The sequence below is a fragment of the Pan troglodytes genome, chromosome 8, assembly GCF_028858775.2.
Source record: "Pan troglodytes isolate AG18354 chromosome 8, NHGRI_mPanTro3-v2.0_pri, whole genome shotgun sequence".
NCBI lineage: Eukaryota > Metazoa > Chordata > Mammalia > Primates > Hominidae > Pan > Pan troglodytes.
In genome coordinates this window covers 45,159,063-45,173,364 of record NC_072406.2, presented here as the reverse complement: position 1 = coordinate 45,173,364, position 14,302 = coordinate 45,159,063, and the positions used below count along the sequence as shown (strand labels likewise).

Here is a 14,302-nt window from a genome sequence, read left to right as displayed (position 1 = left end):
AAGGAGACGAAAGACTTGTACAATAAAAACTATAAAACATTGGTGAATAAAATTAGGGCACAAATAAATAGAAAAAGGTCTCATGTCCATAGAATGTATGACTTACTGTTGTTAAGATGTTTATACTATGCAAAGCAATCCACAGGTTCAAATCCTATCCAAATCCCAATGATATTTTTTGCAGAAATAGAAAAATCCATACTAAAATTATAATTAATATGAAATCTCAAGGGACCCCAAATAGCCAAAACAATCTTTTTCTTTTTTTGAGATGAAGTCTCACTCTGTCACCCAGGCTGGAGTGCAGTGGCACCATCTGGGCTCATTGCAACCTCCGTCTCCCAGTTTCAAGCAATTGCCCTGCCTCAGCCTCCTGAGTAGCTGAGATTACAGGCGTGCACCACCATGCCCGGCTAATTTTTGTATTTTTAGTAGAGATGGGGTTTCACCATGTTGGGCAGGCTGGTCTCAAACTCCTGACCTCGTGATCCGCCTGCCTCAGCCTTCCAAAGTGCTGGGATTACAGGTGTGAGCCACCGCACCTGGCTGAAAACAATCTTAAAAAAGAACAAAGCTGGAGGACTCGCCCCCTCCTGATTTCAACAAAGCTACAATAATCAAAACAGTGTGGTACTGGCATTAAAAAAAAAAGACATATAGACCAATGGAATGGGGTAGACAGCCCCAAAATAAACCATTACATATATGGTCAAATGATTTTCAACAAGGGTGACAAGACCATTCAATGGAGAAAGGACAGTCTTTTCAAAAATTGATGTTGGGAAAACTGGATATCCACATACAAAAAAAATGAAGTAGGACTCATATACAAAATTAACTCAAAATAGATCAAAAACATAAATATAAGACCTAAAACTATAAAACTCTAAGAAGAAAACATACAAGAAAATCTTCATGACATAAGATCTGGCAGTGACTTTTTGGATATAACACCAACACACAGACAACAATAAAAAAGACATAAATTGGATTACATCAAAATTAAAAACTTATTTGAATCAAAGGACACTATCAACAGAGTGAAAAGCCAAAAACCCATGGAATGGGATAAAGCATTTGCAAATCATATATCTAATAAGGAGTTAATAGCTAGAATATATAAAGAACTCTCACAACTCAACAACAACAAAACAACCCAATTTAAAAACTGGCAAAGAACTTCAAAGAAGATACACAAATGGCCAATAAGCACATGAAAAGATGCTCAGTATTGCTAATCATTAGGGAAATCCAAAGCAAAACCACCTCATGAGATACCACCTCATACATATTAGAATGGCTGCTCTCAAAAACAAACAACAAACAAACAAAAATCACAAACACCAAAAGCAAAAAATAACAAGCGTTGGCAAGAAATGGTGAATGTGGAACCCTCCTACACTGCTGGTAAAAATGTAAAGTGGTGCGGCCACTGTGGAAAATCGCATGACGGCTCCTCAAAAAATTGAAAATAGAACTACCACATTATCTGGCAGTTTTCTTTCTCAGTATACATCCAAAATAATCAAAAGTAGGGCCTTGGAGAGATATTTGTATACCTATATTCATAGCACCATTATTCACAATAACCAAAAGGTAGAAGCAACCCAAATGTCCATTGATGGATGAGTAGATAAACAAATTGTGATATATACCTACCATGGAATATTATTCAGCATTAAAAAGGAAGTACATTCTGACACATACTACAATGTGGATGAAATTTGAGGACATTATCCTATGTGAAATAAGCTACAGGACTAAGTGAAATAAGCTAGTCACAAAATACTGTATGATTCCACATATATGAGGTCCTTGGAGTAGACAAAGTCACAGAGACAGAAAGCAGAATGGTGATTTCCAGAGCCTGGGAAACTGAGGGAATCGAGCTGTTGTTTAATGGGTACAGAGTTTTAGTTTGGGAAGATGAAAATGTCTGGTGATGGACGGCAATGATGGTTGTACAACAATGTGAATGTACCTTAATGCTGCTTAAAATGGCTAAAATGGTAAGTTTTATGTTCATTATATTTTACCATAATTAAAAAAAATACTGTACTGGGAAAAATAATAGAATAGCAAGTTTTCTATTAAAATTGCCTTTAATTACCAAAAAATTAGTAGGATTTAATGTAGGGTTTTTTGCAGATACCCATTACCAAATTAAAGTTTGTTTTTTAATTTAATTTTATTATTATTTCACTCTGTTGATAGTGTCCTTTGATTCAAAGAAGTTTTTAATTTTTAATTTTATTATTAATAAATTTATTATTATTATTTTTTGAGACCAGTCACCCAAGCTGGAGTGTAGTGGTGCAATCTCGGCTCACTGCAACTTCCACCTGCTTGGTTCAAGCCATTCTCCCACCTCAGACTCCTGAGTATCTGGGATTATAGGTGTGCACCACCACACTCAGCTAATTTTTTGTATTTTTGGTAGAGATGCGGTTTTGCCATGTTGGCCAGGCTGGTCTCGAACTCCTGACCTCAGGTGATCCACCTGCCTTGGTCTCCCAAAGTGCTGGGATTATAGGCATGAGCCACTGCCCACAGCCAGAAGTTTCCGTCTATTCACAGTTTGCAATGAGTTTTTACTTTGAATGAGTATTGAATTTTGGTGGAGACTTTCCTGCATCTAATGAGTAAATTATACAATTTTCCTCCTTTATTCTCTTAGTACATAAGTTACATTGTTTGTTTCTCAAATATTTAACCAACTTCGCAATTTTGGAATAAACATAAATTGGTTGGAAAAAATAAAAATACCACCAACTTATCATAGGATTATTATATAATATGCAACATAATAACTGGCAGTACAATAAGTGCTCAATAAATGTTTCCAGCCATTTTTAAAATAACAAACTTGAGAGAAAAGGCTGAAATGTTACTCTAAATTCTCCTGCAAGAGTTTACTGAGCAAATATATACAACTCTTATATAGCAACGAAAGGAAATAATTTAAAAAATGCTTGCTGAGGATTCTGTCCTTTCAATTCTTGGGGAACAGTATCTGAGTGATCTGTGGCCATGAACTCTCCAACAAAATTATTTCTAAGAATAGATTGCTGCAAATATGGGGAGCTCCTAAATATGAAACAAGCATTGTCACCAGGGAATGCTGAGAATACTGCAAGATAAATAGAAATTTAACATTCAGTGTGCTTAAGTAGTAGTCACAATAATTAATACTCTTAAGCAGAATTATATGCCAAATTCTGGCCAGGACATAGCATTAGACAGTTTTTCTGCCCAAAGAGCACTTTGCTGCTCACTTATTTACATTTTCCATTATTTGGAACCCAAATAGATTTTTCTTACTTTGTTACATTAAAAGTCACTGTGGAATACAGTTACAGAGAATCCAAAAAGTATTTTAAGATTTGAAAGTGATTGTCTGGGTAGTTTTTAGACCAAAAGTTGCCATCTAGTGGCACTAATTATTAGTGCAGACACAGTGAAACAAAAGAAAAAAAAGGGAACTAATATTTTTCTAGAAACTGTTCTGTGCCAAGCACTGCAATAGGTACTTTATTTCTTTACATCTTTTAGTCTTCTCCCATCTTCTTTGTTATGAATGTGTCACTTCTGTCATGCCTCCTCACAAGCTGATGATGAGAAGCAAAAGAGTTGTTTCTGTTAACGTTTCATGGAGAGGCAATAGGAGAAAAGCCAGAGAGGAGTAGTCTAGAAATGGAAGCTTCATTAAAAGAGAGAGAGCAATACAGAATGAGGAGTTCTAGGACTCACATATCAGGCACCTTCTTCCATGATCATGTGAGTTACATGAATCAGTGGATCCTCACATTGCCTCGGATGTAAGAACTCCGCAGAAAGCAGTGAGAACAGTGACCATGATGCTGATAACTGTATCATAAGCTTTTTGGGACAGAGACCACATCATATAGTGTTTGCACTCTCTGTGGTCCATGAAGCCTCTTCTGTAAGAGCACTCATCCTGTTCATGAGGACTCCACCTTTATGACCTAATCACCTTTGGGAGGTGCAAGATAAATAGAAATTTATCACCTCCCCACCTACAATACAATCACATTAGGGATTAGGTGTCAACATATGAATTTTTTTTTTTTTTTTTAGACACAGTCTTGCTGTGTTGTCCAGGCTAGAGTGCAGTGGCACTATCTCTGCTCACTGCAACCTCCACCTCCCGGAGTCAAGTGATTCTCCTGCCTCAGCCTCCCGAGTAGCTGGGATTACAGGCGTGCACCACCACGCTGGGCGAATTTTTGTATTTTCAGTAGAGCCAGGGTTTCACCATGTTGGCCAGGTTGGTTTCGAACTCCTGACCTCAGATTATCTGCCTGCCTTGGCCTCCCAAAGTGCTGGGATTACAGGTGTGAGCCACTGTGCCCAGCTTCAACATGTGAATTTTGAGGGGACTTAAACATTCAATCTACAGAAGAAACTAAATATCCCCACTCCTCTGAGGGCAAGAGGAAGAAAGGCTTTGGTCTGCCTCCTGCTCTGTCCACAAGCCTGTGTCCAGGCGACTGGGAAAGGAACCCTGAGGACTTTCCTAACTAGTCACTTGAAGTCCACTTCATCAATAACGGATGCCCCAGCTACCTTGGGAGAAATGGCCTCTTGCCCAGCAGGGATGCAGAATGAGAACTTTCACAAGAATGTTGACTGAAGGAGGTAATCAATACTCTTGCAGTTATTTCAAACACAAAAGCCTATTAAGGCAACTCAATTACTCTCACGCCTCCTTTTCTGATTTACTTTCAGAACCTTGTCAAAGGCTAGTAGTGTTGGGTGCCTTTTTTTTTAAATTCATTTACTTACACTATTCAAGCATGCTCTTTTCCTGGTAGAGTTTTTTCTGCTTTCTGGATAAAGACACCCAGTGTCCAAAAAGTGAACAGCATGGGAATATGGAGACTTATCAGATGGAACTTTGACCTCCAAAGAGGCTTTGCTGTGTCTTTTCTTCCTTCCTTGTCTGTTTTGTCATTTCCTCTTTTTTTTTTTTTTTGAGACAGAGTCTTGCTCTGTCACCCAGGCTGGAGTGCAGTGGCACGATCTTGGCTCACTGCAACCTCCACCTCCTGGGATTACAGGTGCCCACCACCACGCCCAGCTAATTTTTTTTTTTAAAGTAGACACGGGGTTTCACCATGTTGGCCAGGCTGGTCTACAACTCCTGGCTTCCAGTGATCCACCCACCTCGGCATCCCAAAGTGCTGAGATTACAGGCATGAGCCACCATGCCTGGCCTGTTTTGTCATTTCTTATTTTCATTTATTTGGTTCTTTTTATCTGGCAGTGTTGTAGGAGTTATTAACAAATTATTGGCTGGGTGCGGTGGCTCACAGCCTATAATCCCTGCTCTTTGGGAGGCCGAGGCAGGTGGATCACTGGAGGTCAGGAGTTCCAGACCAGCCTGACCAACAAGGTGAAACCCCATCTCTACTGAAAAATACAAAATTAGCTGAGCATGGTGGCAGGCACCTTTAGTCACAGCTATTTGGGAGGCTGAGGCAGCAGAATTGCTTGAACCCGAGAGGTGGAGGTTGCAGTGAGCCGAGATTGTGCCACTGCACTCCAGCCTTGGTGATGGAGCCAGACAGACGCTGCTGCCGAGGAAAACCTTGTATTATTAGGCATGGTCAACCCCACCGTGTTCTTCGACATTGCCATCGACGGCGAGCCCTTGGGCCGCGTCTCCTTTTAGCTGTTTGCAGACAAGTTCCCAAAGACAGCAGAAAATTTTCGTGCTCTGAGCACTGGAGAGAAAGGATTTAGTTATAAGGGTTCCTGCTTTCACAGAATTATTCCAGGGTTTATGTATCAGGGTCGTGACTTCACACACCATAATGGCACTGGTGGCAAGTCCATCTATGGGGAGAAATTTGAAGATGAGAACTTCATCCTAAAGCATACAGGTCCTGGCATCTTGTCCATGGCAAATGCTGGACCCAACACAAATGGTTCCCAGTTTTTCATCTGCACTGCCAAGACTGAGTGGTTGGATGGCAAGCATGTGGTCTTTGGCAAAGTGAAAGAAGGCATGAATATTATGGAGGCCATGGGGCGCTTTGGGTCCAGGAATGGCAAGACCAGCAAGAAGATCACCATTGCTGACTGTGGACAACTCGAATAAGTTTGACTTGTGTTTTCTCTTAACCACCAGACCATTCCTTCTGCAGTTCAGGAGAACACCCCTCCACCCCGTTTGCTCACAGTATCCTAGAATCTTTGTGCTCTCGCTGCAGTTCCCTTTGGGTTCCATGTTTTCCTTGTTCCCTCCCATGCCTAGCTGGATTGCAGAGTTAAGTTTATGATTATGAAATAAAAACCAAATAACAAAAAAACAAGAAAAGAAATTATTTTAGTCAGAGACAAAAAGGGGTCCTTTGGAAGTTTTCATTTTTTAAAGCATCTCTGGAAAAGTTTCTTGTAAAGCCCCAGCTCTTAGAGCCAGGCTGGCAACCTTTGATAAGCAAATGATGGCCATTAGAAACTGGGTCCACCCAAACATGGCCATTCCTGCAGCCTTCTTGCCCTTGCCCCACATGTTCCTGGCAACATGGCCGCCCCCGCATATCCCCACATGTGTAGAACATCATGGCACCCTGTATTTGCATATTAAAAAGCTAGGGTGGGAGAGCCAGCTTTTTCACCGGCTACGTGAATGACATGCCTGGCCAAACCAATCCCCTGAGCCCTATGCAAATCAGACACCACCTCCTCCAGCCTCTGTATATATACCTGGCTGGTATCCGTGGCAGGTGGGGTTTCCTCTTTTGGGTTTAGAGCCCCCCTCCCTCTGTCTCCTTCTGTCTTCTCCCTTCCTTCTTGCCTATTAAACTCTCCAGTCATTAAAACTACTCCACGTGTGTCCCTGCTGTTTTTTCTAATTCAACTTGAGACGAAGAACCTGGTGTTCCTTCACTCATCGGAGCTGTATCAGCAGCTCCACTTAACTTAAATCTCAGAGCTGAAAATGTTGCCTTAAAGAAATTTTTTTAAAGAACAGGTTTATAGAAATTAGTGGTCTCAAAACTGGAGTAGGGACTTAATTTTTGTCAAGTTAGGGTTGTAGGAGAAACCAGGAAAAGTATTATTGTTCTCTCTACAGCTAAGACAGAGATTTAGGGGGGTATGCTGAGGCACACCACTTCCCTAAATTTAGTAACTTGCTAGAGAGCTCCAAGACTCAATAGGAAATTATACTCATGGCTCAGATTTATTACAGCCAATGATACAGAATAAAAGCAAGCAGGAAATAGACATGCAATGGAGGAGTCCAGAGAGGTCTCACACAGGCTTCGGATGTCCTTCCTTGTCCGAGACCACAGGAGTGCTTTCTTTTTCTGGCAGCAAAACTACACTACAGGAACGTGTGTGGAATATCTCTATCCGGGGAAACCCACTGGAGTATCAGGGTGCAAGGTTTACTGGGAGAGGATGGTCACATACGCATATTCTCTTAGCAACCAGCCATGGCAACCAAAATTGAGAACCCAACACAGAATCTAGGTGCCCATCCTCAATCTTGATTTTTTTTTTTTTTTTTTTTTTTGAGACAGAGTCTTACTCCGTCACCCAGGCTAAAGTGCAGTGGCATGATCTCGGCTTACTGCAACCTCTGCCTCCTGGGTTCAAGTGATTCTCCTGCCTCAGCCTCCCGAGTAGCTGAGATTACAGGTGCATGACACACCGGGCTAATTTTTGTATTTTTCTTAGTAGAGATGGGGTTTCACCATGTTGGCCATGCTGGTCTCTATCCCTGACCTCAAGTGATCCTCCAGCCTCAGCCTCAGCCTCTGCCTCCCAAAGTGCTGGGATCACAGGTGTGAATCGCCATGCCCGGCCACTCATTTCTGATGTTTGTGTGAAGAAATCTGACCATCTGATCTGGCACAGTCCATTGCTCCTGGTGTGTATGAGAAAATCACCAATCACTAACTATCACAAAGAACATTCCAAGGGCCACATTCCCAGAGTTGGCCAATGGTCGATCATGGTACCCTGATACATGCCAGGAGTAGGCTACCAGATCTGCTTGTTAACTCTTTCCTCCCAGGAGGGCACTAGTAACTCCAACTGGTGGCACCAGGAAGTCAGGAGCTGAAAATGTACAACTATGACCCAGGTTGGTCAATTAGGTTCTCCTATAAAATTGACTGTCCATCAACTATCAACAGAAATACTAATTCATCACTAATTTAAATTCATTAACAGATATGACATTCCAAACAAAATTAAAAGAAGGAAATATATTTACGCACAAGTCAAGTATCGTCCTCATCCTGGAGGAAATATAAATGAAAGGCATTTGAAAATGATAAGCATTAGGTAAGTGTGACCCCTGTTAATGCCCCGCAGGACTGGCAAACAGGCTCAGGCCTTCCCTACGAAGAACCCAGCCTGCTTAATGGATGATCTCAGAGGCAGATAAGTGCACTTCATGGTCAGAAGCTTCAGACCCCTGTCCCCTCTTCCCTGTTCCCTGAGCCTGAACAAGACAGCTGTGGAGTTTTGTCTTGATGACTTTTTTTTTCTTTTTTTTTGGAGATGGAATCTTGCTCTGTCACCCACGCTGGAGTGCAGTGGTGTGATCTTGGCTCACTGCAACCTCCACCTCCGAAGTTCAAGTGATTCTTGTGCCTCAGCCTCCCGAGTAGCTGGGATTACAGGCACCCGCCACAACGCCCGGCTAATTTTTTGTATTTCTAGTGGAGATGGGGTTTCACCATGTTGGCCAGGCTGGTCTCAAACTCCTGATCTCAAGTGGTCTGTCTGTTTTAGCCTCCCAAAGTGCTGGGATTACAGGCATGAGCCACCACGCCTGGCTTCTTGATAACTCTCTTTAGCTGAAAGTCACTCATTCCTTGACCCACTCGCATTTCCAGCGGATGCTCAAACTAGGTGCCTTTTCTCAAAGAGAACTGCATTTACTTTTCCAAAGAGATTTTTTTTTTTGAAAATTTCCCCCCTAAATTCATTCTTACTGTAGGCTTCTTTGTCCAAATCAGATACAGAAATTGTATTACCCTCGGCCACCCAATACTATGTTTAGCCACCTTAGATGTTTAGATATTTGAGATGATCTAATCCAGTTTTCTCATTTCCAGGTACAAACTTTTATTTTTATTTTAGACCTGGGGTCTTGGTCTGTAGCCAGATTGGAGTGCAGGAGTGCAATTCTAGCTCACTGCAGCCTCAAGCTCCCGGGTTCAGGTGATCCTCCCCGTCAGCCTCCTGTACCTAGGACTACAGGAGCACACCACCATCCCAGCTATTTTTATTTTATTTTATTTTTTCTTTTTTTATAGTCGCTAATTGAAGTTATTTATTTATTTAGTTAGTTTTTGACAGCTCTGTTACCCAGGCTGGAGTGCAATGGTGCGATCTCAGCTCACTGCAACCTCTGACTCCTGGATTCAAGCAATTCTTCTGCCTTAGCCTCCCAAGTAGCTGGAATTACAGGTACACACCACCACATCCAGCTAATTTTTGTATTTTTAGTAGAGGCAGGGTTTCTCCATGTTAGCCATGCTGATCTCGAACTCCTGACCTCAGGTGATCTGCCCGCCTCAGCCTCCCAAAGTGTTGGGATTAGTGGATCACCACGCCCGACCTCTAATTGAAGTTACAATGTATTTTTTTTCTTTATTTTTTGTAGAGGCAAGGTCTCTCTATGTTGTCCAGGCTGCTCTCAAACTCCTGGCCTCAAGCAATCCTCCCACCTTGGCCTCCCAAAGTTGGGATTACAGGCATGAGACAGTGCACCCAGCCTTCAGATACAGATTGAAACCTGAGGCCACCTCACCTATCCAAGGTCCCACAACTTACGGGTGACACCTGCCTCTTGTCCTGCAACCTCATGTACTACCTCCCACCGCACACAGCATGCTGGGGCCTCTCATGGAACAGCTGACCTAGGCCCACCAACCTGGTGTCATAACAGGGTTCTACAATGTCTTCGTTATCTATTGATGGATTTGAAATTCTTAGGGGGGATATTGTAATGGACCAGGCAAATGGTAGCTTGGCAGCCACGATCATAAATTCACTTGACTAAAATTTTGGAGCATAATTTTTTTTTCTTTAAAGAAAAGGGGCCAGGCGTGGTGGCTCACGCCTGTAATCCCAGCACTTTGGGAGGCCAAGGTGGGCAGATCACTTTAGGTCAGGAGTTTGAGACCAGCCTGGCCAACATGGTGAAACCCCGGCTCTACTAAAAATACATAAATCAGCCAGGGGTTGTGGTGGGTGCCTGTAATTCCAGCTCCTTGGGAGGCTGAGGCAGGAGAATCACTTGAACCTAGGAGGCAGAGATTGTGGTGAGCCAAGATCACACCATTGCACTCCAGCCTGGGCAACAAGAGCAAAACTACATCTCAAAAAAAAAAAAAAAAAAAAAAAGGAAACCCCATCCCTACTAAAAATACAAAAATTAGCCGGGTGCAGTGGTGCACGCCTGTACTCCCAGCTACTCGGGAGGCTGAGGCAGGAGAATTGCTTGAACCTGGGAGGTGGAGGTTGCAGTGAGCCAAGATCGTACCATTGCACTCCAACCTGGGTGACAGAGTGAGACTTCATCTCAAAATAAATAAATAAATAAATAAATAAATAAATAGTATTTGAGAAGGACAAATGAAGGAGAGAAGAAGGGAGAAAAACCCAGGAATTAAAGTCAATTAATTTAACATCAGTAACTGAAAAAAAAAAAGAGATATCCATCCCATAATCACTTTCATGGAACATCAGGAAATGAACAAGGCAGCACGTTCCCTCTTAGATAATAAATAATGTTAAATTCACCAGAGTTGTTCTGACAAGATTACAAATTTACTGCATGGAATAATGTGCTGGACATTCTATTTCTGTACATGGTGAGTCTAATGAGAAACAAATGCAGTTCTCATATTCTTCTTTTTTTTTTGAGTCGGAGTCTCGCTCTGTCACCAGGTTGGAGTGCAGTGGCATGATCTCAGCTCAATGCAATCTCTGCCCTCCGGGTTCAAGTGATTCTCCTGCCTCAGCCTCCCAAGTAGCTGGGATTACAGGCATGCGCCACCAAGCCCAGCTAAATTTTTTTGTATTTTTAGTAGAGACAGGGTTTCACCATGTTGGTCAGTATGGTCTCAATCTCTTGACCTTGTGATCAGCCCGCCTCGGCCTCCCAAAGTGCTGAGATTACAGGCATGAGCCACCACGCCTAGCCTCTTCTTTTTTTTTGAGATATGATCTCTGTCACCCAGGAAGGAGGGCAGTGGTATCATCATGGCTTACTGCAGCCTCGACCTCCCAGGCTCAAGCGATTCTCCCTTCTTACCCACTTGAGAAGCTGGGACTACAGGTACATGCCACCACACCCGGCTAATTTTTTAGTAGAGTTAGGGTCCCAATATGTTGCCCAGGCTGGTCTTGAATTCCTGGGTTCAAGCGATCCTCCCACTTTGACACCTCACAGTGTTGGGGTTACAGGCATGAGCCACCGGCCCTGGCCCAATTCTTTCCTTATCTGGATTTCAGCCAGGTACTTCCACCCAATCCTACACACAGATTGTATTCAGAATCCCAACAGAACCAGATGGCCGTTCAGCCCAGTATTGCATTAGTAAGTAGCAAGAATGAGGACAGCTCAGTTCTGAGTTGGGTCCCACAAACACCCTGTCCACAGCCTCAGAGGTGTGGTGGGAGAAGCAATTTATTTCGTGTCTTGTCCCCAGTCCTGTGGGGCTGTCGGGCAGTTGCTGTGTCTGCGGAGATGAAGTTTCCCGCTGGCATCTCGCCACCCACCCGGGGCAGCAGCTGGGGTCTTCCTCCTGCGGAAGCCTGACAGGCAGCTGCGAGTCACCCCACACTCTGATGGTCTCACTCGTGATCAGAGGGAAGCGCCACTTGAACACTGAGAGCCACATAATGCTGAGCTTAACATGCTGTTTAGAACCAGGGCATTACATTTGTTCTGTTTTCCAAGTCTCGTGGGTAAAAAGAAAATAAGCAAGAAATACACTTTTAGGTTTCTTTTTTCCAGAAACTATATAATTGTGGATCCTAACTTTTTCCAGGGTTTTCCTCTTGTCATTTCAAAATAAAAAGTCTCCCCTTGGTTGGGCGTGGTGACTCACGCCTGTAATCCTAGCACTTTGGGAGGTTGAGGTGAGTGGATCACTTGAGGTCAGGAGTTGGAGACCTGCCTGGTCAACTTGGTGAAACCCCGTCTCTACTAGAAATACAAAAATTAGCTGGGTGTGGCAGTGCACACCTGTAATCCCAGCTACTTGGGAGGCTGAGGCAGGAGAATCACTTGAACCCAGGAGGTGGAGGCTGCAGTGAGCTGGGATAGCACCACTGCACTCCAGCCTGGGCAACAGTGAGACTCCATCTCAAAAAAATAAAAACTTAAAAAAAAAAACTCTCCCCTCAATTCCCCAACTTTTTTTCCAAATCATGTGACTTCAATGGAGCCAGAAATATTGACTGTGTTTAATAACCTGCCTGCTTTCCCTGTTCTTCTCCTCTCTCCTCACACCCTGTAACAACAGCCAATAAATCAGGAGACAAGGTGCTAGGGCAAGGGAGGCGACTTTATTTAGAGAGCCAGCAAATCATGAAGATGGCAGACTGCTGTCCTAACACTGTAACTCATCATGAATTAATATAAACTTCGGGCCCCTGTTATGTTAGGGAAAGGGGAAGAGGAAGGGGGTTGAGACCAAGAGGTGACCGATGACCACAGATATCTGGGCACCAGCAAGGACCCGAGGAGGTTGGGAACCTTCTCTGTCTTGCTCATGTGACAATATTCCTATAAATCTTTTTTTTTTCTTTTGAGACACAGTCTCACTCTGTCGCCCAGGCTAGATTGCAGTGGCACAATCACTGCAACCTCCACCTCCCAAGTTCAAGCAATTCTTCTGCCTCAGCCTCCCGAGTAGCTGGGATTACAAGTGTGCACCACCACGCCCGGCTAATTTTTGTATTTTTAGTAGAGACAGGGTTTTACCATGTTGGCCAGGCTGGTCTTGAACTCCTGACCTCGTGATCCACCCGCCTCGGCCTCCCAAAGTGTTGGGATTACAGGCGTGAGCCACCACGCCCGGCCTATAAATCTTTAACATAACATTGTGATTTGTGTGTACTCCCTTCTTATTTCCTTGGGAATTAGTTTCGGGAAGGGACTATTATCATCCTCATTTTAAAGTTAAATTAGGCCGAGCGCAGAGGCTCACACCTATAATCCCAGCACTTTGAGAGGTCAAGGCGGGTGGATCACTTAAGGTCATGAGGTCAAGACCAGTCTGGGCAACATGGCGAAACTCCGTCTCTACTAGTAATACAAAAATTAGCCGGGCATGGTAGCGCACACCTGTAGTCCCAGCTACTCTGCAGGCTGAGGCAGTTGGCTCGCTTGAGCCTGGGAGGCAGAGATTGCAGTGAGCAGAGATCTTGCCACTGCACTCCAGCCTGGGCAACAGAGCAAGACCCTGTCTCAAAACAAAAACAAAACAAAACAAACTATAAACTAAATTCCTCCCATAGTTAGCTTGGCCTAGGATCCTTTGTGCAGATATAAGTAAAAGCAGTTAACAGATACCATGGGAGTGGGAGTGGTTAGGAGCCAAATGGAGCTGTCATGTTCCCGGAACTAAGCAAGGTCTGGCTGTGTTTTCTTGAGAACCAATAACGAGAAACAGAGAAACTAGGAAAGAAGGGAATTTATTGCTGTAACCGGATACAGGGAGAAGGCCGGAGATAATTGCACCAGACCAACTCAAAGTGTTACAATTTCTTTTTTTTATTTATTTATTTTAGACCACGCCTTACAATTTTCTTAGTGCTTATATTGGCTGCGGCTATGTGCCTACGTGCAGTAGAACATTTGCCTAAGGCTATTGATAACTAATTTTGCTTCTACTAGAAGGTCAGAGGCAAAAAAATATATACTTGCTCAGTCCAATTAAAAGGGCCCCAGGACCTTCAAGGCCTGTCTACTGTGGTACCGGAGTGATTATTTCTAGCTTATCTCCTTCACAGCTTGGTCCAGAGAGCTGCCTTACACTCTCCAATGAATCTATTCAAACAGCTGCCTCAGTTATTTTCACTCGTCTCAGATTTTGTCGACCCGAGAAGGGTTTTGGCACTAGGAATGTAAGACTGTCTCTATTATTTTGGCTTGCTCCAGGTTAGGGAGAAGCCCATTCAAGGCTCCGACTGACCGTATGTTTCATTTCTAGCTTTGATGTCTGGGCACTGATTTCCCTAGGTTTAACTATTTGCTCCATGTTAAGGTGGCACTGTGGATATCTGCCTGTGTAACTGG

The 14,302-nt window shown here is 43.4% G+C and overlaps 1 pseudogene; it reads left to right on the top strand.

Annotated features, from left to right (window-relative positions):
- Positions 1–5,596: 5,596 nt before the first annotated feature.
- Positions 5,597–6,347, top strand: LOC101057918 (peptidyl-prolyl cis-trans isomerase A-like; annotated as a pseudogene).
- Positions 6,348–14,302: the final 7,955 nt, after the last annotated feature.